Source organism: Astyanax mexicanus, chromosome 6 (genome assembly GCF_023375975.1).
Source record: "Astyanax mexicanus isolate ESR-SI-001 chromosome 6, AstMex3_surface, whole genome shotgun sequence".
Classification (NCBI taxonomy): domain Eukaryota; kingdom Metazoa; phylum Chordata; class Actinopteri; order Characiformes; family Acestrorhamphidae; genus Astyanax; species Astyanax mexicanus.
The window spans coordinates 40,269,646-40,294,021 of NC_064413.1; the positions used below are offsets into that span (position 1 = coordinate 40,269,646).

The 24,376-nt window shown below is 38.6% G+C and overlaps 1 protein-coding gene across 12 annotated transcripts in view; it reads left to right on the top strand.

Moving 5' to 3' along the window:
- The first annotated feature begins 267 nt into the window (after positions 1 to 267).
- The window catches only part of mef2d (myocyte enhancer factor 2d), a 68,367-nt gene continuing 44,258 nt past the window's right edge, over positions 268 to 24,376 (top strand). For 2 of the 12 annotated variants that reach the window (XM_049480052.1, XM_049480053.1), the window contains exon 1: positions 272 to 546. The gene's annotated coding sequence lies outside the window, so the exon portion shown is untranslated. Of the gene's footprint in view, positions 547 to 20,097; positions 20,492 to 24,376 lie in introns of those variants that run through there. The other 10 variants (XM_049480050.1, XM_049480047.1, XM_049480051.1 and 7 more) reach the window with 10 other exon arrangements.

Sequence of the window (24,376 nt, forward strand, 5' to 3'; positions counted from 1 at the left end):
TCACGCAAAGCAGATATCACAGCACACACACGCCGTATGTATATTTAGAAATCACAAATATTGATAAAAGTATTAAAAATAAGTGTACACACACATACGCGAAAATATGTACACAGACCGGCGGATGAATACAGGTAGCTCGCTATAGCTCCAGCATGATCTCTCAAGTCCTTCCTATTTCACCTTAAACCCTCGCCTACCGACTTTGCCTTTGCGAGTAAGCGGCACGATTCCTTGGACGTGATTGGTTGGAGCCGATTCAAGCCCGCCTCCTATTGGCCCGCCGTGTGTCAATCATACAGCAACGCCAATCATGGTAGACAGGACACCTTGTACAGTGTATCATTTGGCTGGGCAAAGCTAGCTAAACAATTATCCTATCTAGAGCACCAAGGGGAGAGAGTTTGGTGATTGATGATGAACTTCGGCTGGGCTTGATTTAAAAATATTGAGGATTTTCATTCCCGTTTCTCCTCAGGCAACCGTTTACAGGTTTTAGGGAAGCTCCTCGTCACCTTACAGATGTGGATACAGTAGCTACTCCGGGTAAGTGACTCCAGCTAGGCTGGTAGTTAGGTTATATTAGCTAAAGCTAGCTAAGCTAACTAGCTTTCTTCGTTAGCTCTGCGTTTATTTAGAAAATAACGGGTTTAAACTCTTAAACTGCCTCTTTTCCTTTTATACGTATAGCTGGCTAGCTAACTAAGCTTTGTGGATGTGTCCCATTGCTGCAAATAATTTCTCCGGTGTTGTGCTGGGATGGATTTCAGCCCAAAATGGAGGACTAGCTCGCTAGCTTAGCTGAGGTTAGCCAGCGTTAGCTAGCTGGCTGACTGGCTGGCTACCGTTGCTAGGCTAGCTTGCCATTTAGCTAGCTAGCGTTAACTCGCCTGTTGTCAAGGGGTAGCTTATCTAGTTACTGGCCCGGTGTTTAAAGACAGCTAGCTCCGTTAACTAAATAGACTGTTTCCTAACAAACACATTTTTCCTGGACGTTTAACTGCAAATAGTGATTTTTAACTCCCTAATATGAGGCTGTAAAGCCGGGCGCAGGCTGTGTGTGCTGTGTTTTCTGGTGCGCAACAGACAGACAGCGGCGGACAGAGACAGCCGAGTGTCAGAGATTTGGTGGCGGTTGTTCGGACCTGTCAACACGCTCTTACAGTTGCAGTTACCTACGTTTTCTGTGTTTGCTTATCTCTGAAACTAAAAACAAAACATCCTAGCTAACCTATGTGTATGTACTCCTTCCTGTACTCCTTATTTACATCCTAAATACTAACTATAAATGTTTATACTTGTATTCTAGGGTATTTTTAAACAAACGCGTAGCTGGCACCTTCCGTGTGTCTAGGCAAAATAAACGTTAGTAATAAATAACGTTAAGGTAAAAATGTTGATTATTTTTTAGTTAATACACCACGCCAAAACTTGGTGTTGCCTACGCAGTGCTGCCACAAACCAGCAGCACTCTCAATTTTTCTCTGTATAAGTGTTATGCAACAGCATGTGGTGTCTGTGTGTGTTTTATTTGGGTGGGTACAAGTGTTAAAGAGCTTGGTTAGAAACTTTTATAGTTAGTGTTCCTCATTGTATAATAACTACATCGCTCTTTCCACCCCCTTTGTGATGTGCTAAGCCTTACTGTGATGTTAGCACCCACACTCTTCACTGTCATGCAGAAAATATCTCCAAAATTGTTATTTTTATGATTAGAGATACGTTCAAGTTCAAATAGCTGAAAAATAATTCTGACTTCAAAAGCTAATTCTAAAATGGGCTGAAATCTAAAATATTTAAAGCTTTCACTACTAGAATAGTGTGTTTTGGAAATGTACAGTGTTATGTCTAAAACATAATCTTCAATACAATGCTGTTCATACTAGTCAATGTTTGTGACTCAATGTTTTACTTGTTAATTTACTTAAAAATTAAAATTAAATTATTAAATTAAATTAAGATTAAAAATGTAATCATAGATAAGAGAGAGTAGTATTCCATGTAAATCAGTGGTAGCGTATGACTAATCAAAATCATAGTATAGATATGGTTTTATACATCTGTAGATCTAATATTAATAATATTAGTAATAATGGAATATCAGTTAGAAACACGTATATTTGGTGTCTTTTTAGACTAAAACAACTTGCCGTACATTTATCCCAGACAATGATTAAACCTAGTCCTAAACTTAATTTTTTCTTTCAATGAGAAATCTCCATTTAGAATTTTGACTAGACTTAATCCTTTTCTGTAAAACTGCCCCATAATATATCTATTTGATATCTGATAGTTCTCTACATTGCCCTAAAATTCAAGGATGAGTGAACCAATAGAAATGATTCAAATTTGACTTTAATTTAAGTCTATTACACTGACTTCCATTTATTGGAAAGGAAGTGTTTTCCTTTCCCCTGTGAATTTCTCATTTTCAAGATACAAGGTTTTAGCCTGACAGCAGTACAGTTTGCACTTTAACCCACATGACATTTTGACTGCTTCCAGGTTTATTTATGTGTTCGTTTATGTGTTTAGGTTGAATGGCCTCAGTGGCCTCAATTTTGAATCCTGGCCTGTCCTAAAGCATGCTCAGAATGAGTGAAGCCCCTCAGTCATGCAGTCAGGTAGTGTGTGCGTTGTGATTCGCAGCAGGGTGTCACATGGCGACTGTTTGGTCCCTAGAGCCTCAATCCAGTTACTGGCACCCACCTGGAGTGCTGTAGTGAGCGATATAGATCAGACTCCTATCCAGCGCACGCCGCTGCCTACAAGCTAGTTGTTTGATGTTGTTTTGCCTGTTTTTAATGTTCAAAAATGAACAACAGTAACATCACCGGACCCTGATGAGGATAAGCTGTGCTTGTTAGTGGTTTGTCGGAGAGCAATTGCCATGATCAATTGCTGGGATTGATCATGGCACTGAGAAGAGAACATGCTGAAATATCACTCTCTTACTCTCTGCTCTGTGTTCTTGCCAGGTTTCTTCTACAGTACACAGACCTTAGAAGCCATGCATGTTGGCGTGTTGCCTAGGCAGGAAGACATCACGCGAGAGTGCCTGATTTACCAAAACATTAGTGATTCATTGCTGACAAAACTTGGCAAACAGCTGGCGTTAATGATGTTTCAGTTATTAGTCTTGCATTAATTACCTTGTTTCTTAGCCTGTTTGTGCTCTGTCACGACACAGTGGCCTATTGGAGACATACTGCGTCTAACTTTCTGGTTATATAGAAAATATCTTTAAATTTGTTGAGTGTAGAAATGAGTGAGATGTTCCATTCCCTTTCCCCCCCTCTTTATTGTCCATAGTATAGTGTTAGTATGGACACAAGGGAAAATTAGGCCACACTGACTTATATGCAGAGAGGAATGTGTGTGATTGTCATCTCTGAATCCCTGCTGACGCTTGTTTATTTGTTTATGTAAGAGGAGCTCTGCTCCCTTTGAAAGCAGGAAGTGAAATAGTCTGTTTTAATGTGTGCTTGTCGTATCATACTGTTTTAGTAAGAGAGAACGATTTTCAATTACACACAACAAAATATAATCATGACAAATATAGTCTTGAGCCTCTGCTTTCTATCTATAGTTATATGGGAGTTACAGAACAGTACAATATGTGGAGTTCTGGATGAAATCTGAGAAATGCTTAACGGACTGAGAAAAATGTTGGCAAACACTGTTTATAGGTAGGGCTACACAAGATATCTCTTCAGCATCTACATTGCAGTGCTTTAAAATTCATAGTGTTCTCAATTCCATTGTTTATCTGCCCAATATTGTTTATTTTATTACAATCTTCCATACACAGTGCATTAATAATATCATAATATATTTATTATTTTAATATATAATGCACAAAGCAAAACTGTAACAAAAATGTCAGGTTTATTATCATGCAACCCTATTGATAGGCTACCTGTTTGAAGCCTATGTTTATGGTAGTTATTTGATATGATATGAAAGCCAGGATATTCATAGAAAAAAGGTGTTTTGTGGACAAATTTACCACAGTAATTACCACATATCGTCTCATTCTCCTCTCCCACACTGCAGTTGTGGTTGCTGCCAGTTTGAGAGTAGCTGCTACAACAGGCTTCTATTAGGAGTCCAGCTGTAAAAAAGAGTTTGGAAGTAGGAGTGGACCAGATAACCTTAACCTGGAGGAGAGCATATCCTGATTACAGTGGCTTCACTGGCTCATTTACACAAAAAGCATTGGCCTTTGAAACACAGCCAGTATTACAGCAGTTTTTGGTAATGCTGTGTTACATTCATAGTACTGAGTATCCCTGTAAATAAACTAGGTATACAACACTCTGATAAATTGCTGAATAAAAGCTGAATAATATGAAGACATTCCTTTTCATGATGTTGCATCACACTTTGTCAAAATAGTTTTTAAGCATGTTGTGGATATCTTTAGTAATAAAAAAAAGGGCATTGTGATTAAACTGTGTAAAAATATATTTAATTATTTCTTGCACCAGATATCAGAAAAAGTACATATTATAAGCTATTGTTTGTTGATATTCATCCTGTATCTCCTGCTACTATAATGACATTTACCTAAGCTCCAAAAAATATAAAGAATGTGTTTGGAATTGTGTGGCTTTTCATGTTTGTTTTAATACAAATGTTTGCTTGAAGTGTTTTTTTTTCCATTATTTTTTCTTTTTTAAAGATAAAAAAACACAACTGCTTTCATGGTTTGCATCGAGATCTCCCTTCTGTAATTGAAACTTAGTCATACATTTCGTCCAGTGAATTTAACGGCCTGATCTGTATTGATTTTGTGGGCTGTGTATGTGAAATGCTGCCAAGGTTTTCACTATTATTATTATTTTATTTGGAAACAAAAACAAGTTGAATAGCTTATTATAACCACTTTATTTTCCTCTTATTCTCCTCGTTATTCATTTTTTAATACTTTGTTCACTTGCTTATTTAAGATGGCAGACTAAATATTCTCCACAAAAGGATGTTATTAGAGTCCAGGTATTGGTGTTTTCATTCAAACATTAAAGCAAATTTTGAAAAATGTCACAATGGAAGAATGTGAATTATTTGTTGAATCCATCTGCTACAATTTTACAAAAATTCTCAGAGATGACATTGTGCTCTTGTGCTTTATAGTTAATAGAATATAGGTATTGTTAAATACACACACAAAAACACACAAAACATGAGTGTGCTTTCTTGCAAATTACTGTTTACAGGAACACCTTTAGTGAAGCTATTAAAGCTTGTCTGTGGCGTCATCAGGCCTTTTCAGTATGCATTCTTGTGTGTTCTTTTTTGCCCTTCTGTTATTGTCTTCTGCTGCTAAAGTTGAATTCCAGTACTCAAGATTGTGTTCACCAAGACTATTTGAAGTGCTGCTCCGAAAACCGAGGATGCATCAGTTGGATGACTTGAAGAGGAAAATGAGTGGAAACACCCAGCATTAATTGTGCATTTAAATAAACAGTGCGTCTGGTTTCTGCTTTTAAAAATGCGGTAAAACGTGTAGTAAAGTTGCCAAATCTTAGTTAATTTAAATCAAACCGCAGTTGTTTACCATGTTATCATGATTCTCATATAGCCTCCTGTTGTAGCCTTAGCTAAGCGGGCTATCTTCGGATAAAAGTGATTCATTTTAAAGGCATATTTTATTGTTATACTCCTACAGTAGTATAATTTAGTATAGCTAATATGCTGTATATTAATACCAAGTACACAGTATATCAATTTTTCCTTAATTTTTGTGTTTTTGTGAATTCGTTCTTGTCGGGTAACTTATCAAAAATGTTCTTTCCATAAAACCCACACTGCTTTACTTTGCCCTTTCCACTTCAAAATGGCCTCTGTGTCAGTATTGGTTGTGCTGCTGGTGGATTAGGGCTGCTGCTCCTCGGCAAGAGCAGAATCCTCCTTCCCATCACTAATCTCTCCTCTAGCAAGCTCTTAATTGAGCCATCATCAGCTGATCCAGGGGTTAAACATCAATTAAGATAATGAGCAGAGTGCAGTGTGCAGGGCTAGGACACTGTGCTGTGTCAGAGAGGAGGAGGGTAATAGAGGTAAAGATACATGCTGAGATTTTGACATAGGCTAGACATGGCCTGTCATCGTCGTTTGAATTATGTGCACTGGTCTTGAGGGTACCAGTCGAAATATGTTATGATCTGTGTGAGATTCTTAAATTAGATCTTGGCGTGTTTGTCTACATTTCGTTGGAGTGGAATTGCGTTCTGACTCTATAAAGTACAGATAGTACTCAGCAGGTACCTTTTGGTTTGATTATGGTATCAATTCAATTTTGTCACGGTTCATAATATAATTAGAGCTCGGCAACATAATAAAAAACAGACTACAGGATTTTACATTCTAACCCAAGCACAGATTTATAATTTAAATAATACAGTAATAAAAATTAGCATTTCTAAGGGTAATTAGGATTTTATTAATTACAATTACAATACAAACCAAAATAATGTTGGTTTGTAGTTTCTGTTCTTCAAGCTGATTTATACCCTGACATTGACAACTTTGCCTTTTTATATTTTTTAATTTGTCATTTTATTTATGTACAGTTTCCACTCAGTTGTTAAACCTTACCATATTACCACCATAGACACCATGTGTTTCCTCCCAGCTTCATCTTTTCAGTCCACTAGTACCACCTCATTGAACAGCTGAACACACTTGTAGGAGAATGCTAGCCAGTTCTGTTACATCAATTAACAGATGCACAAACTGTCTAGCAATTGCATAGAGTGATGGGATAGAGAGTAAGGCCAGTTGTGCTTCCCAGGTCTCCTAATAACAGACGACCCTGGTATCACCAGAGATTCATTGCATACATTGATTGGGCTAACACCTTGATGTCTGTACCACTCAGTATTTAGAATAACGGCTCTTTTAAATGTAGACTTTAGTTCTTTACCTGGTTAAAATGACAAGGCAGCTCCATGCTTATAATTTGTACTGTTCTCCAGGTTCTCCAGGTCGAGTGTGATTCTAACAAGGAACACAAAATTTGACTTTAGTAAAAGTTGTAAAGTTAATATAGTTCAGATGCAAACATGAAACTAAATATTGTTTTAATGGGGTGAATCCTCATAACAGCTGTAGACCATAAGGCAGTTTGTCATGAAAGTGAGATATTTAATCCAAAGTTGTCTCAGAGTTTTCCAACCTGAGTGTGTTTTGTCTAAACTAGTCAGAGGATGATTATATGCAGTATCCATTGGCTACAACCAAAAAAATTGTATGATGGGGCATAGGCCTATGTTAAATCAGTTTGTTGATTTGTTAAATATTTTTTGACAATTAATATTGGCTCTTAAAAGCTTGCAGTATTTTATTTTAAATCCTTAATTATTTTAGCCAGCATGTCAATAACATAATTATTGTGACCAGTCTAATAGGTTATAGGTATTCACACCATAATTGTGTTATGTGGATTGTTATGTGTTCTGTGTATTGCTTTGTTTTGGGGTTGTGCTGTTGCTTTCCCTCTAAAATGTCTGTCATTCTGGCAACAATATGACAATTTTTATTCAAAGAATACATTGACAAGATCAATTAAAATGAACAAACAATTCAGTATACACAAATGATTTATGTTAGACTAAAGTGCTATTTTGTGAAATTGCTGTAAATCACCTCACTGCAAGGAAAGTCTTGATTGAGTGCTTCATTACAGACTTCCTTAATGATTGTATGGTGTGCAGACATCTGTTATGATTGGATGTTTTCACTCTAGTTTTAGTATGGTCTTTGTACTGTAATTTCCAGAGTTAATGGAATAAATTAGAATGTTAATTCCAAACACATTATGCAATTCTTCAAAAGCCTTGCTACATAAAATGGATATGATATTTCTATCTATAGTTCTTATTTGAAAGCTGGTATGTGAAGGTGAAAAAAAAAGTTTATTTTAGAGCTGATCTTTAATCGTAAAAATGCGATTTAAAGCTAATGGGTGGCTAGAGAATAGTGGATTCCGTGATGTATATAAGCAGGCTGTATACAACACCTTGAAGATGCATATCCTAATCATAAAACATGAGAAAAGTTGGAACATGAAGAAACACAACAGTTATTTAACTAATTATTTAATTTTTTTACTTAGTTTTTATAAACCCAGGCTGGTTGTACTTGTTAGAAGATGATTACTGTGGAGATTTTCCTTTTAAGATGTGACATGTTTCTCTGGGTTAGCAGTGGTTTCTGTCTTTCAACTCATGGATGTCACACTGACCCAGTCTCTTTCTAGTGGTGGAATCATGATCACTGTGACCTTATCTAAGAATACTGAGGCTTGGATGTTTCTTAGATGCTCATTGTGGTTCTTTTGTGATTTCCTGGATGAGCTGTCAGTTCACTTGTGCAGGAATGTTGGTAGGCCAGAAGATTCACCACTGGTCCAGGTTTTTTTCCATTTGGTGAGAATGGCATTGTTTCACTGAAGTCGCATAGCCTTACAAAGGATTTTCTACACCTTTCCAGGTTCATAAATTCCAGTAGCTTCCTTCTCTATTTTAAATTCTTGCCAGCAAAAAGTGCTACTCATTGATATTTATTAAGGTTAGTTTTTTGTTCAGCAATATGCTTCAATGCATTCTTTACACTGGCATGGATGTTAAGAATGAGTCCTTTTTACACTTATTTAGCTGTTAATTAAAATCATTGACCTGTAACAATAAATTATTCAAACGTGGCATTAAAAAAAAAAGTTCCACTGCATTTAAGACTAAGGAGACCTTTAAAAAATATGCATGAAAAAAATTGTAATAAAATAAAAAATAAAATAACAAAATGCTGGCATAGGTTAACTGTAAATTAAGACTGATTGAAATAATTCTGTCTTTTGGATAGACTTTTATAATTCTCTCTCTTCGCTGTGTGGTTTGTATGGAAAGGTTGCCAGAAGAAAGCCGCTAATGTTAAAGAGAAGTAAACTGAAGCACCTAGAGTTTGCAATGTAAGCACTTGGCAACTTGGTGTGGGTGCTGCAGTGAAAGAAACCCAACATTTTACTTTTTAATAACGGCCTACAACTGTGCTTGTATGAACATATCAGAAACATCACCCCTGCTTACTAACACTAAGTATGGTGAGATGCTTTTCTTTGCTGCCAGTGGTCCTGGCTGCTTCAAGAAAATTAGAATTATTGTGAATTCGGAAAGGTACCAGAAGAAAAGTGTCTTCAGTTCAGTCAAATAGTCCAAAGCACAGTTCTAATTCAACACCGATATTACACTGCCTCAATCACAAATGTCTTCTTTAGAATTTTGTAAACCTTTTCTTTTTAAAATTGTTTACTACCACTATCTAAGCAATCTGCAAGGAAAAAATAGCAATATTAAGGGCATCACATTTTACTGAGGATTGTGCCCATTTATTGTATTACAAGTTGTTAATGTTATTGTTAGAACACCCCTGTAATCATTAATGTCATTGTATTTTGTTTTTTTTTTGTAAATTGAACAAATCTCAAATATGAAGACATTGGTGGAGGTCATTATCTTTAGTAAAGCTTGATTATTCTTAAGAGTGAATGAAGCCCAAGGTTCTTTATGCGATCAAGAGTGGTTCTCCTGTGGCACTTTGAAAGCTTTGCAGCATTTATATGTTAATAAAAATAAAATGTTTTTTTCCTAAACAATTGTGGAGTTGTTTGCTGTAAAAAGAAAAAAGGCCTCCACTCCAATTGAGAGACAGACAGCACATGAGAAGTTCAGGCAGGCAGTCCTGCTATTGTCGCTGTCGCTCACGGGTTCAGGCAGGATGGCAGGCTGGCATTTGAGTACTGGCAGAGCAAGACATGTCACTTATGACGGAAAAGACAGGGACTAACGGGGTTACAGCGCCGTGAGAGCAGGGGTTGGCGATCTCTGCTGCACAGCTGAAACAGCAAGTGCTCTGGCCAAGCTCTGAAACCCTACACCCCCACCCCTCACTCTTTCTATCTTCTCCCCCTCTCTCTCTCTATCCCTCTCTATCCCTTTGATCGGAGTCCTTGCTAATTTTCTCTCTTTCCTGCCTCTCCCCACCTGCTCCCTACAATCTCATCGTGGAATATTACACACTTATTGTACCATTCCTTTCTCCTCCTCTCTCTCCGACTCTACAGTTTTATAAGTGTACAGCTGCAGTAGATGGCCATCTGCACATACTGTCTGCGGCACAATGTAGTGAGACTTACTTACTTGCTGGCTGGCTTCATTTCATTGCTTGTGATGCAAGCAATATAGCTAGAGAGCTGGGAAATATGCCAGGGACAAAGGAGGGAGTGAAGAAAAAAAATCCCCTTTTTTCCTTCTGGAGTGACACACTTTGCTGTGTTTCTGTGTGTGGCTGGGTTGTGTGCATGTGCACATGCTTTCTCATGTGAGCTTGTTCCAGAAGGTGGCCCTAAAGCAGTTTGAGCAACAGTGGCGTTACTATGAGAAATAACCGCACCTCAAAAGGTCTTTGATCAGTGTCTCCATGAACCATGAAAAACCATGTTGGTAAAAAAAGAACCATAAATTGGTGAAGAACATCACCTTTATAAGTTGCAAAGGGTTGAATACTGGCCAGTATGCTTATGGCAAGGCCACGGAAATTATCAGAGGCCTGATGGCGGATGCCCGATGGATGGGACTTTCCGGGAAAGTTGTGTGCATAGCATTAACATTCATCAGTCCACAGTGTCCCATGTACCAGTAATGCATGATGGAAGGAATGAACACCCACAGTGGACAGCACAGTGGGTATTAATGATCGTGACCGGAGGCATCTGGCTAGAACAGTCTAACCAGAGAAGTAACTGGCAAGTTCCACAAATCAGAATTCTTTAGCTCCCATGGAATGGATTAATAGAGTTCACAACAAAATTAAGTGGTAAAACCAACAAGACACATTGATAGTTACTGTCCCATGTGGCACTGCACAGTAAAAGTGCAAAAAAGGCACCTAATATGCATTTAAAACTGCAACAAATTGAATCACTACCACTACTTAATGTGGTGTTCTGACAAGCATTTAAACCACATTATTACCAGAATATAAAATCTGTATGCATCCGCATTTGCGAAGACACATTCAACAACAAAACTAATCTCATAGTACAACTGAAAGACCAGCAATAATGAGCAGCAATTATCAGGAAACAATCCACATACTAGGAACATGTGACCAGGTGTAAATGGGTTCTCCTCATTTAAAGCTGAACTTAAAACCAACCCGTATTATAACTGAGGTTTACAACATATTGTGTATTGTGGTGTCATTCATCTTCCCCAGTTGTACATCATCTACCTCCACTTTTTATGTCCAAGTATGTTTTAATGATTTATAATAACACAATGCACACTCCATCCATTTAATTGCATCAACACTGAGAACTGTGAAAGAATTCTACATGTATAACCCCTGTGATTAGCTCATTAAACTGTATGCTTGACAGAAATGGAAAAAAGTCGTTAAAATGAGATTCTGTCCTTTGAAAGAGTTTGGAAGTCTGATTGATTATGCTTGGCCTAGAAGACAGCGCTGACATCAGAAACTGTTTTGTTTCATGCTTTGGAAGTGAGCTAAGCTTTTATATGAGAAACATGGCTTTACTCAGTTACATTGCAGTGGGGATATGGCTGCATATTTGAAACACTGCTGATCATTTGATGTGCGTTTGCCTTCGTAATGTCCGACAAAGAATTTTTTTATTTATAAAATACAGACCAGGAAGCAGGATCTGGAACAAATACATTGCAAAAAATAAACAGCTTTGTTTGTGCTCATGTATTGCATGTTTTTGGTGTTTGCTTTTGCTGACTGGAAAATAAATCCAATACTGCTTGTTTCTAGGATTGGGTTTGGGGCAGATCCAGGCATATTTTAAAGGATTGGATATCGGCAATTCCAATCCTTGTATACTTCAGAGAGTTTGTTTTAACACCACGATGTGCAGAGTGTCATCCTGTGACCATAAGGCTACATTAATGGACTTTATTGCCTAGCCAGCAGCACTGAGGACAGTTCTCAGAGGGCAAAGGTATCAGTCCAGAGTGATCACCACTACACACACTCTGTGGGACATCCAGAGTTTTTTGTGAGACTAACTCAGTAACTCAGTCAAAACTTTAAAACGTTACATTACCAGTAGAGACGGAGGGGAATGGCAGCACAGTTTGCAATATGTGTTCCACTCAATTCCAAGAGCCTGGAATAGTAGGTTCAATCCTTGCTTTTGGGTACTGTGTTCTCTCTTCCATAGTGTTTTGTCCCTTCTCCCAAAACACACGATAGATGTGTTAGCTGTGGTAGATTGCCCCCTGGGTGTAAGTATGTGAGGAAATGGGTGTGTCTGTGTGTATGTGTGCGGTACCCTGCTATGGAACAAGATCAGAGTCATTCTTTTTTTCCTTCAATATCTGATCCAGCATTTACTGCTGATGTCAGCACAATACAGATACCAATCTATACCAACAGGCCATCTCTAATTACAATCAATTGCTTTAAAGTTGATTTTGTTGGTGTGTGGCTTAGTTACAGTAAATCGAAAGAAGTGGAAATTGTGTTTTTTGTAATTGCTACATTTTATATTAAGTCTGTCATGCCATACTAATAATTGAAGTTCTTCCTACAAAATCTGTAATACATGGCATATTCTAGAAAACTAAAGTGTTTATACGTGCCTGTGTTAAGTAATGCAGTATATACAGTAATGGCTAGTAGGGTTGTCACGATACCAAAATTTTGACTTCGATACCGATACCAACTGTAGTATCACGATTCTCGATACCAAAACGATACTTGGAAGAAAAAAAACAACAATAAAAATATCTGAACATAAAATGTTTATTTTTGACTGAACTGGATTGAACACTGAACAATCGGTGCAAACGCTTTGATTCTAAAATGAAACATTTGAACAAAAAACAAGTTTCGTTATTATAACCTTAACTATAACATAATTATCTAAACACTTCCTAAAAACTAAAACTAAAACCAGAGGTAATGGTAGCCTGACTATGTGAACCTGACGGGCGGGCAGAAGTTAAGTTCTGAATAAGGAAAATAAAGAGACAGAAGAACATTACAATGTTATGTTCATTTTAACACTCACTGCTCCGTTTTATTAATCAACCGTTTACCGTTTTTAATAAGCCCATGTTCAGTGTAACGATCAAGCAGGCTATGTGCCTGACCACAGATTTGCAATGGAAACGCGAAAACGTGAACATCCTGGCTGTTTTCGGGCTGTTTGAATGAGCGAAATATGATCAGAATTATGTTAAATAATACTGTAACATAGAAGCATAGAACTATTATTTAATTAAAATGATTTTTAAGAACAGCTAAACACAGTTCTGGAAGTCAAACGCGGAGGCGTTCACGTACGAGAGAGAGAGACAGAGAGAGACAGCAAGAGTGAGAGAGAGAGATTTGCGTGTTCTGATGTGAGCTACTCACAGGTAAAGGTTCTCTTTGATCTCCTCGTGCTCATATTCTAGTCCCACACATAAGTCTGCAGCTCTCAGTGTTTTCTGTCGTATTTTGCGGCTAGCGCGAGCGGTTACAACTAACACAGCGGACCGCGAGGTGCCGCCACGCTTGTGCCGAATCCGCTACTGAATCCGACTCCCGCTTCGCGGACAGAATCGGCACAACACCCCCCGCTGTACAACTGCGGGAGTGAAAACAGCGCTAATAAATAAAGTAGTTTAGTTTCACTTTCAGTTTTCGTTATTTTCGTTATTTTATTTAAAAATAAAAATATAAATAAAAAACAGATGCCTACATCTCAGACTATTTTCTGGAGCCCGAACCCGACCCGGCCCGAGGAATGTGGTGGGAAATCTCGGCCCGAACGTGCCTCGGGTCAGTTCGGGTTCGGGCAGAGAATCTAAGCTCTACTCCTCTGCACTGGATAGACTTATAACACCGTTTACAAACTGGGTTTGTGGTGTTGGTCGGATTCCCTTCTTCATCAGCGATGTAAGCAAAATTTGCCCACACTTCACTCCTCGCGCCCGTTTTGTCCACAAGCCGCGGACGAGAGACTCGCTGCTGCTCTGCTGGCTTGCGCGTGCGTGTGTCGCTCTCAACCGAGTCAAATGAATCGATTCACACGAGAATCGATTCATTTGTTCAGAACACTAAGTTTATCTGAATCCTGCCACACCGACTGCTGCGGTGTGAATCAGTTTTCTTATGAACTGAATCAAATCGCGCCTACTAATTTGACTCATTTGAAGCTAGTGACTGGGCTATATACAGTATCGAAAGCATCGAACGCTAAAGAACCGAATCGTTTGTGATGACGTAGTATCGAAAAAGAATCGAACCTTCGGTACACCGTGCAACTCTAATGGCTAGAGCTAGTTTAAGCATTTATGGTAGTTGTGATGAATTAAGTAGTGTGGAGCTGCAGTAAAAATGCAGTTTTATAAAAAACATTACTTCCGAATTTGCAATCTTTAGCTCATACACTATTTATCCCAATGTTACAGCTACTTTAAGTTGCAAATGTGTACAGAAACGGCTTGTCTTGTCCCTGTTGAGAATTGTTGCCAATAGAACAGTTCTGACGCCAGGTGTGGCCTAGAAGAGTTTAGTGTGGAAGAACTTGAGTAGCCCACAGAGGGCCCTGACCTCACCCCCATCGACCCCAGTGAACACCTTTGGGATAAACTAGAACAGAGGTGGCGAACCCAGTCCTCTTGTCCAATGTGTCAAACTCTTATAGAAAGCCTTCCCAGAAGTAAGCTGTCATTACTTGGATTCCCATAAGAATTCTTTATGAAATTTGTAAAATATTGGTTAAAAAGAATTTTTTCTACATACTACATTTATGTGGTTAAACTTTAGATCACATGGACTACTGACATTGTTATTGAGTGTTATTGAAACAAGCAGAATGGAGACCTTGAACCCAGAATCTACTTTATAGACTTATAGTCTCAACTTTTTTTATGGAGGCAGAACAAGTAATTGCCCGACCAATGAGACCTGAAACCTGTCTCTCAGTATGTCCACCAAATATCTGGGAGCACAAATGTGCCAGTCAGTTCTGGGGAAGCATTGTGGAGACATGTTTAGATAGGCTTTTGACAACTGATGGGAGAATAATCATTGATTTATACAAACTGGACGCTTGTGCTGAGTGTTCGTTAGTGAGTGGGTAAAGGTAACTTTTAATTTGTGTCTGTCTGTGTGTCTGTGTATGATGTAAAAAATTAAACACTTAAAAAGTTACAGAAGGCCTTTGAAGCTTAGTGTGTCAGTGTTAACAAAAATCTGACACTTCCACATTTTTTGGAATTTAACCCTTTTCCATTCTGTTTTGTTAGTGCACAAACACTTGGCAGACCAACTTCATATTAATGCCGGTGGATTTAGAATGGGAGATAATTAAAGCTCCTCTAGGTGTCCCAATACATGCATATGTCCATTATAGTGTCTATACATGCCGTGTATTGTGATTGTCAGAAGTTTGGCTAATATTGCTTTGTTTTAATACACTAAGTTTTAATCAGGCTGCTGCTATTGTTTAGGTTTATTCTCATTCCCACATCATTTAGCCAATTTAAGTAGTGTGACTTTAGTGCTGACTTTAGAAGTCCTGTTCCATCGTTGCTGTTTGAGCCAGGTCCAAAGGCTGTATTAATATGTAACTTGCCCTTTTGCGGACCAATGAATATAATCAACTTTATCAGTGGTCAGAAAAAAAATAAGTATCATTGGGATGTTTTGTTTTGCCACTCCATCCAGAAGTGAACCATAGACTAATCACATAGATTCTCATCTTCAGTAACTGTACAAACTAATATGAAAAACAAAACATAAATAAAAGTAATGTTTGCATGCTGCTGGCTTTGTTTTTAATACAGTAATGATGCACTTTAACTCGGTGCTTATCAGGTCACACCTTTAGAAGCTGTAGAGAAAGAGAGAGAGAGCTAGACATGGGGGGCCATTTGAATTCCTGAACCATAGGTGTGTATGTGACTTGTTTGCTAAATTCAGTGTGTTGCTCTGTGAACAGAAGCATATGCTGGGAGGTCAGGGAAGGCATCTTCCAAAGTTGTGCTTGAGCAAGACAAAACGGCTGACAGGAGCAAAATGTCCTTTAGCCCAGCTTTTATCACAGAGAGGTTGTGAGGTACCAACAGGTGCAGGGTCGTGTGTGTTGGTGTGTGTGTAAGAGAACATGCATGCCACTGCAGGTACGTCACTGTAGGAGAATTGTTGGGGAAGTGTGATTTGCAGGCAGGGGTCTTGGGGAGGAGGTGGTGCTGTATCTGGGCCCTTTTTAGGAATATATAGGGTTAAAGAGCCTCTGCTCTCACACACCTGTAGCCTGTCAGCTGCTGGGGGCCTGTTAAAACGTCAGCTGTTTTTGAGAATGTGTGTGTGTGTGTTATGTCTGTGTGTGTGTGTGCGTGTGTGAGTGTGAGTGAGATAAAAGGAGCAGAGCGGAATTGTGGTAAGGTAGTGGTGAAGGGGGGGTGGTGTCTCATTTGCGTGTGTGTGGGCTGAGGTGACTTCTGAACAACAAAATACCTTTTGAAATGTGTTTATTTAACACCAAAACCCTGTCTTTTACCCACGCAGCAACAGCTGGTGGTCGAGATCAGCTAGCCCCTCCAGATCCAGCCCAGTCTAAGTGACTGAGGGGGCCACACAAACAGGTGATGGCTCTCAGAACAGAGCTGTGACCACCATCACCCCTCATACTAAACACGTGTTAAACACAAGATTGATTGGCTGAAATGTAAAGAAATGTACACAAGCCTTATTTTGTAAAGCTGACATTTGATATTTAGGAGACTGGTGCAACTACAGGTAATTATTAAGATGACACATGATCTCAGAAGGTGAAAATTTCTGGTGGTTCTTTAATCTGGTGAAACCCCAGCTTATTATCTCTAAGTGCTCAGGCCAGTTGTGCAGGTTATGTCCTTTCTTTTGCACTGACAATCACTGATAATTGAGCAGCCATGCAAACAGCAGAAAACCTGAGATACTCTTAATGTACTTTTCTGACAAAGCCTCTCAAAGCCTAAGATCGGGGAGTGGTCATCAGTATGGTTAATATATATATATAATCACAATATTTATTTATGAGAATCATTTGCTCAATCTACAGTATTTGTCATATTTTGACCATTAGACAAAATGCATCAGAAGTAAGAGGTTTTTAAAAACTGCTGTTCAATTACTCTCTTATACTTAGTACAGTAATTTATGTTCAAAATATGCTGCACTTAATCTAACTAAACATGATTAATGTTAGTTTCTGTAATGAAATTTAAAGTTGCTCAGTGATCTTTAAGAACTGTCCACGGTAAGCTTAGAAAAAGATATAATGTGTCACAATAAAATGAATTATTAAAATAAACCTCTAGCTTAGGGTTTGGTCTTATAACCTCTTCATGGTTCATTTGTTGTTGTTTTTTTTTGTTTTTTTTGTCAATTGTCATTTTATTCCTTTTTGCCACAGAAATGTGTTTCTATACCTGTACATTTCTATTGTAAATAGTTCTTGAATTTTCTCCAGATATTGTTTAAGGTTCTAGTACAACCACTGTTGTAGTGACTTTTTACATTGTCCATATGAGAAATAGATTTTTTTCTAAGCATATTAAGGTTATGTCCATGAATAATGATTACTGACCGACAGCATGTTTCATTACAAAGAGCATTATTAGTTGTGTTTAATTGGAAGAATTGTTAACTATGATAACTATGGGACAATATTTGGATAGTGTTTTAGTCCCCTGCTACTAGTGTCAGAATATTGTGATGATAATGCTTGCGTAGTTAGAAAATGTCTTTTAAAGCATCCACATTCAGGAAATGTCATTTGTGCCTTGAGCCATCACTAAAGAGTGGACGTTTTTCTGGACAAGCTGGGAGATACTGGTCATCACCGCAAGTAAATAAAACATGGGCAGGGTTAGTACTGTATTTTTGCATAATTTAACACAAATTTGACACACAGTTCTTGTTATCCTTTACAGTAATTACACAGTTACATTGAGCAGCAGTGTGTCAAACCTGGAGTAGCAATGGCTCTCTTACAAGTCATTAAATATTATAGTGTTTCTTTAAATATTGTAATATATAATATTTTTTATCATATGCCCACTACAATATTGATTTGAGTAACTAGGGACATTTAGTATCATGTTAATTATTTACAGATTACATACTTTATTGACTTTGAGTCTGAGACTGAGGTTTATTCACTTTAATAAAGGCATTTGTTGTATATTGCAATTTAAGCTGTAGATATCTACTGATGTCCTAAAGCTGAACTGTGAATACCAACCACAAAACCACTGGCAGGGATTACTCATTTCCCTCTGGATCCCTGGCTCTTTACCCCAGTGTTACATTTCATACCAGTGTCTAAATGGTGTACACAAAAGCAAAGGGTCCACAGTGCTCCATCTCCTCTGTAAGCCCTGCTTCTGTATAGGCAGGGTCTGTGCCATACCGGCTCCGGTACAGCCAACATGTCGCCCGGAAGAGAAGCACACACAATCACGCACAGATCCCCTTATTAGGCTCTGAGCCAGCACAGTGTGGAAAACATGGCGAGCTTCAGAGCTTTATTGAAGAAAGAGAAGCTGGAAAGCAAGAGAGAGGGAGAGGAGAAATGAAGAGCGAGTCCGTTAACGTCCACGTCACCACCGATGTTTGTTATGCTAGTAATTGTGACCTCAGATTTTTGGCTTGCTGTTGTTGTGTTTTAGACCACTTGTATATTTGTTCCCACCACTGGCAGATTTCCGAGCCGATAAAGCGAGAGAGGACAAGCCCCTCCTCCTCCTTTCTGGAACTTCTCCATATAAGTTATGTTTTCGGGAAAATTGCTTCACAGCCTGCGTAGCGTTCGTTTAACTCTTACAGCGTTCACGTTGCCAGATGTGATGTTTCGTGCCCAGGAAGAAACTGCATGTCTTGTGCAGTGACACAAGTGTTAAACAAACTCGCGGCCTCTGAATTCCCATACCCCTCCAAGCCCTTAGAGGTTTCAAGGTCAGAAAAGGTCCAAGCTTGTGAATCCCTCTTCGGAAAGCAGTGTTGCACTTTAAATGCACTACAGCTTTATCCAGGAAGAACCTCTCTACCATGAAACAGCATTTTGATCTTTTGAACATACAAAACTAATACAGACTTACAGTGTATACCCTCATGAGATTTAGCTGATCATTTTTGTTCACTCTATTGGACATGATGCAAGCTAAGTTAATCAAAAATTATTAAGTCCTATGGTACTTGGGCTTTTCATATAGGACTCAATTGTGGAGGTGTGGCCAACAGAGCATGGGGACTATATTTTTATTTTGCAATCACAGCTTTCACAGTTTATGGAAGTAAGAGGGATAATTGATCAATCAGTTCTTTTGAAGATATTTCAGATGTTTGTAAAAATATTTGTTCAATTTTTAAAATGTAAAATCATTTTCACCCCGTCAAACCGCAGCTTTTGTTCAATGTCCTCTGTAGTGGATGTCGAGATCTTTACTTAAGGTAGCAGAGGGCTGAGTGAGACCGATAGGATTTTATTCAGAATTGAGAGCATGCAGACATACACAAGGGACTCCTCTCTGGAAAAGAAAAGTGTTTTACTGTTTAGATTTCTTTCTTTTATCCTCCTTTTTCCAATGAAAATAATATTTAAAAATGTTAACACATGAAAATGAATGTAACCTATTAACCTGTAACCTAGTCCATGACTAGAAGCATATGAATACAAAACATTAAGCTTTTTTGTCACTATAACATTTCTTTCAACAAAAATACTTAAATTATCTTAAAACAAATCATAAAATTAAACTTTTTGGGGGTATCAAGAGCATATAAAATACACAGCTCTAGTTAGGCTTCATTTATATGCTGGAACGTCTCAAGCAGCAATCATATTGCGGAGGTTATGAGTGAGTGGGTGACTGGATGTGTTCGGAGAGAGACAGTTAATGATGTGTAACACTTCTAGACATGGAACTGAAGCTCATAACACATGTGAGGGGTGGGGAAACAGGGCGCATGGATGGGGTGGGGGTTGGAACAAAAGGTGTGTAAGCAGCTGCCGCTGTGTTTAGTGTGGCTTTCACATCTACACACAGGGGGACTTTTAGGCCGGGGGATCTGACACACTGCTTTACTGTGAACCCAGCACTAACACCCAACCACCCTCTCAGTTACCAGCAAGGACACTGATGAATTGGAGCCAGTTGCTGAAGGCATATAAGGGCAAAGGGTGGAGGAGGGGGCTGAGAGGGAGAGAGAGGAAAGCTGATCGAGGTCCTTGCGTTACAGGGTCATCGGTGGACTAGTCACTTCTGTGAGACAGTCGTAGCCGCAGGACAGGACGCAGCACACCACATCACGGTCTCTGTCCATAAGGATATTGTTGATTCATTCATTGGCTGCTGATTCTCTCCCACTGCTTGTGTTTGGGATACATGGAGCTGTGACCATCACAGACGTTCAAGAAGGAAGGGTAAGAAATGAGGACCGTTTACAGGAACATGGCAGACTTGTTTAGTGTTGACAGCTAAAGGTACTGAATCTGTCTGAAGTTTAGGCCTCAGGCTTTAAGTTTCTTTTTAAAGTGGTTAAACTTACAGTGTTTCAGAGAACTAGAAGATGTGCTAGCTGTTTTGGTGGCTTTTTTGACTTTTTAAAAATTGTTTAACTTATTAGGTTTAACAATGTATCATTTCACCATCAACATTGCAATGTTAGCATGCTCGTTAGGGCAAATAAAACCATACACACTGTAGAATGATTACCACTGTTTTAATTTTTATGACAGACAGATTTTATTTCTCTATTTTTTTTTTTTTTTTTTTCAGGCTTCAGTGTAAAGAAGGCATTATTATGAATATTGTGACATGTTTGATTACCGACATATAGAAACATCTGGTTTATGAGTTTTGTATTTTTTTCAAAATGACGATATAAACAACAAATATTGCAATATTATAATTTAATCCAGCAGTTTAATTTTATTAAAAAGGCCTTAATGTGAGTTTTAGGTGCTTTTGGTATCTCCTGGTCGATCACACTTCAAGTTGAAGCATTTAAGCTTTTTTATTTTTTACCTCTAGTATTTTTCCAATCTGGACTGCTTGTGGTAGTATAAAATATATATATTTTTTGCCATTTTTTTCCCAATCCTGACATACAAATTAAATTCCAAATGCTCTGTAATTTGAAGTGAGGCATCTTGGGTAAGTTGATGGAAAAGTATCTCAGGCTGTGGCTAGCGGAAGCTCTGTGTAGTTTACAGTGGCTGCTATGCTGTGTGTGGCCTGTTGGAGATCTGTTTCGCAGCTGTTGGCTTGCAAATCAATGAATAATTGCAATGGTAGGGCATTTTGATTGACATCCCAGGTGGAGTGGCTTGTAGGCTGGGCTGCCTGCTTACCAACACTTTCACTTAGTAGTGCCTTACATACCACCAAAGCAATACCATTTGATTTAGTAATTGATTAAATAATTGAATTGGGTTTCCTGAATGTTTGAGTGCTCTTGAGGGAAAACAAGATGCTTCTGGAAGAGTGTTCGGGGTTGCTTCATTTAGACATGCAGTCTTGTTTTAAAGCTTTGCCTGCTTGAGATGTTCTTAAAGTTACATGTTGCACATATGGGTCTCTAAGCCGGTTGTTGAACCTCTTTGGTTCTTGTCAGTCAGGTTGACGTAGCATGACATACTGCCCTTAAATTCAGAAGTCATGCTGATGTCACCACTGGGTGGCTGTAAGTTGTTTTCCCTTAAGAACCTTTTTATTATTTTTTATTTATTTATATCATTTTTTAAAATACATGGTTTTTCTTATCACTTTTGGACGAAGAGGTATGAAATAATTAAAATGAACTTAAAGGTGTATCCTGCTCTTGTATCTTGTTGTAGCCAGTTGAAATAGCTAGCATATTAGGCTGGGTCAGGTTTAACCCTGCCTCACTGTTGTCAACTGACAAGTCAGACCACATTACTCTCACTGATGCTGAGACTGATAGATCGTTGCCAACTGCCATACAACAGCACAACAGCAGTTATCAGTATGTTAGTTTGTAGGAATTCACAGGTAGAAAAAAAACACTACTGATGCCAGCAACCAGTTTTTCTGTTTTTCTGGGCAGTTACTGGCATTGATAAACATTGATTTAATCATTAAGTCAATTTGACTTAATGACTATTTTTTTATTTATTTTTTTTTATTTAAAGACGATAAATTGACTTACGATAGTAAAGAAAATAGTAAGAAAAACTATTTTTCCTAAAAGGGAGAAATGGTTGATAAATGGTTATTCATTAGAAAGGCTCCAAGTTATTGTCCAAAATACGACAACATACTGTAAATGAGTCTAGTTAATGGTGATTGCCTGAAAGCTGCAGTTTGCTTGTCAACTTCCACTGAAAGGTTAAACAGTAGCAGGTGAGAATCACCGATCTCCTTCAACACCACAAACCCCCACCCTCCTGACTCTGTCTGCCCTGCCAGGAGAAATACTGCCCTTGAATTGCAAGCCCCCCTCCCCCGTTGGCATCAGGTTTCTGGTATGATTTGTTATGGAGCTCTCCTCTTTTATGTCCTGAAAGATACTTCCATGGTTCTGACCATTACAGACCACTAAGCTGTTACCTTATTACCATACGCAGTACTGAAGTAATATGTTTATGTTGAAAAATCTAGATCGCCGCACACTGGGGTCAGCAGCTGAGTGGCCATGTTGGAGCGAGCAAGTGCTTGCCGGTCAGGGAACATGAGGCAACAGGCTGGAAATATCCTGCAGTTGGTGCTGGCAGTACAACCCAAGGTTGGAGTAAATCACTGGAGATAGTCCCATAGGGCATTGCAAGCGCCATCACTGCCCCAGTTAGGCTACAGTGAGTGTGTTGTAGAGTGGCCAGTTCAGACAAGCCCAAGAGTTGTGTGGGTGTTGTGTTATAAGGACTGTTTTTTTTTTTTTTTTCTAAATTATTTTTATACAGATTCTGTTGAATACTGTCTTATTTATGTAACGTATGGTGTAAGAAAAAGAAAACATCATTTTAATGATTAAATTTAAATTGTAATAATTGAGGACAAAAACTGAAGCACATTGTTTTCTTCATTTATTTACTTTTTGGTGCTTTTGTATTGAGTGTGTATAATTTAAAAGCTAAATTACCTTTTTTGATATGAGTGATTCTTTTTTTTCTTTTGAAAAAGTAATCTTCTTTGACCACACCTATAATAAATCTTGCGAATCATCTTTTTAACCATAATCTTTAATATTTAAGCACATTTTAAATTCTGTATTATATAAACAATTCACTCTGAATTATTTTTATCGGTTCAGACTCTTTCTGTACTTCCTGTACTGTGCTTACTTCCAAACTTATTTGAAAGTGACCTGTATCCGCAGTCCATGCCAGCAATAGCCTGTATTTTACCTTGGATTGATGAAAGAAGAATAAACCAATACTTGGAAATCGGCCAAATAAAACCAAGAAAGCTTTTTGAGATGTAATGGTGGTTGAACGTTGAAATGTGTTCAGAAATAACTCTTTGCTGCTCTGATGTGACGCATGTGAGTAGCATCCTGTGTGAAATGACGAGCATCATGGTTCTAATTGCCAACACATGGCATGCGATATCTGGTAAATAAGCAATTAGATTGTGTTGGATGTTAAGACAAATCAGGATTCTAAACAGGAAAATAATGAACATTGTTTGTTTAATTCATGTGTAGTTAGTCACTTAGTCACAACTAAAAAGGTATTGAGCATTCAGACTCATTGCACTTTTTTCATGTTTTCCTGCAATCCTGTGTTTTATGAGTGCATTTGTCCTTCATGCTCTGCTGTTCCTCTCAGTTTTGACTGTTTTATTGGCTGCAGGGCTCTGGCACCATATGGCTGTGGATCACTGGTAGTGACCATGACCGAGCTGTGCTCTCAGTGCTCTGTGTAAAGCGCTAGGTTTGTAAACAGTTGAATCAAGCCATTGACAACTGTGCCGTTCAGAATGCCGGATCCTACGCTGAACCTCAAAGGTGATGGATTTCTGTGCGATGCTTTGGCCTGAGTCCAGCCTCTGTCCAGGCGCTGGCTCTTATCTCTGAGCCCCAGGCTTCTCTGCCTCCAGTTACAGGCAGGGATGACAAAACTGGACTCCCTCTCTCACACCCTGCAGAGGAGATATGCTTACATGTACTCTCTCTCTCACACACACTCGCGCAGAATGCCGTATGCCCACACATGGACGTAGGCCCTGTGTGCTTATCGAAGTGGAACCAAGGTGCTTCAGACCACTTCATTGTAAGATAGAGAGCGGCAGCGCTATGTTTTGTAGGGGGTCAGGTTAAAGCAGATATATGCAAAAGTTGTAAGCAG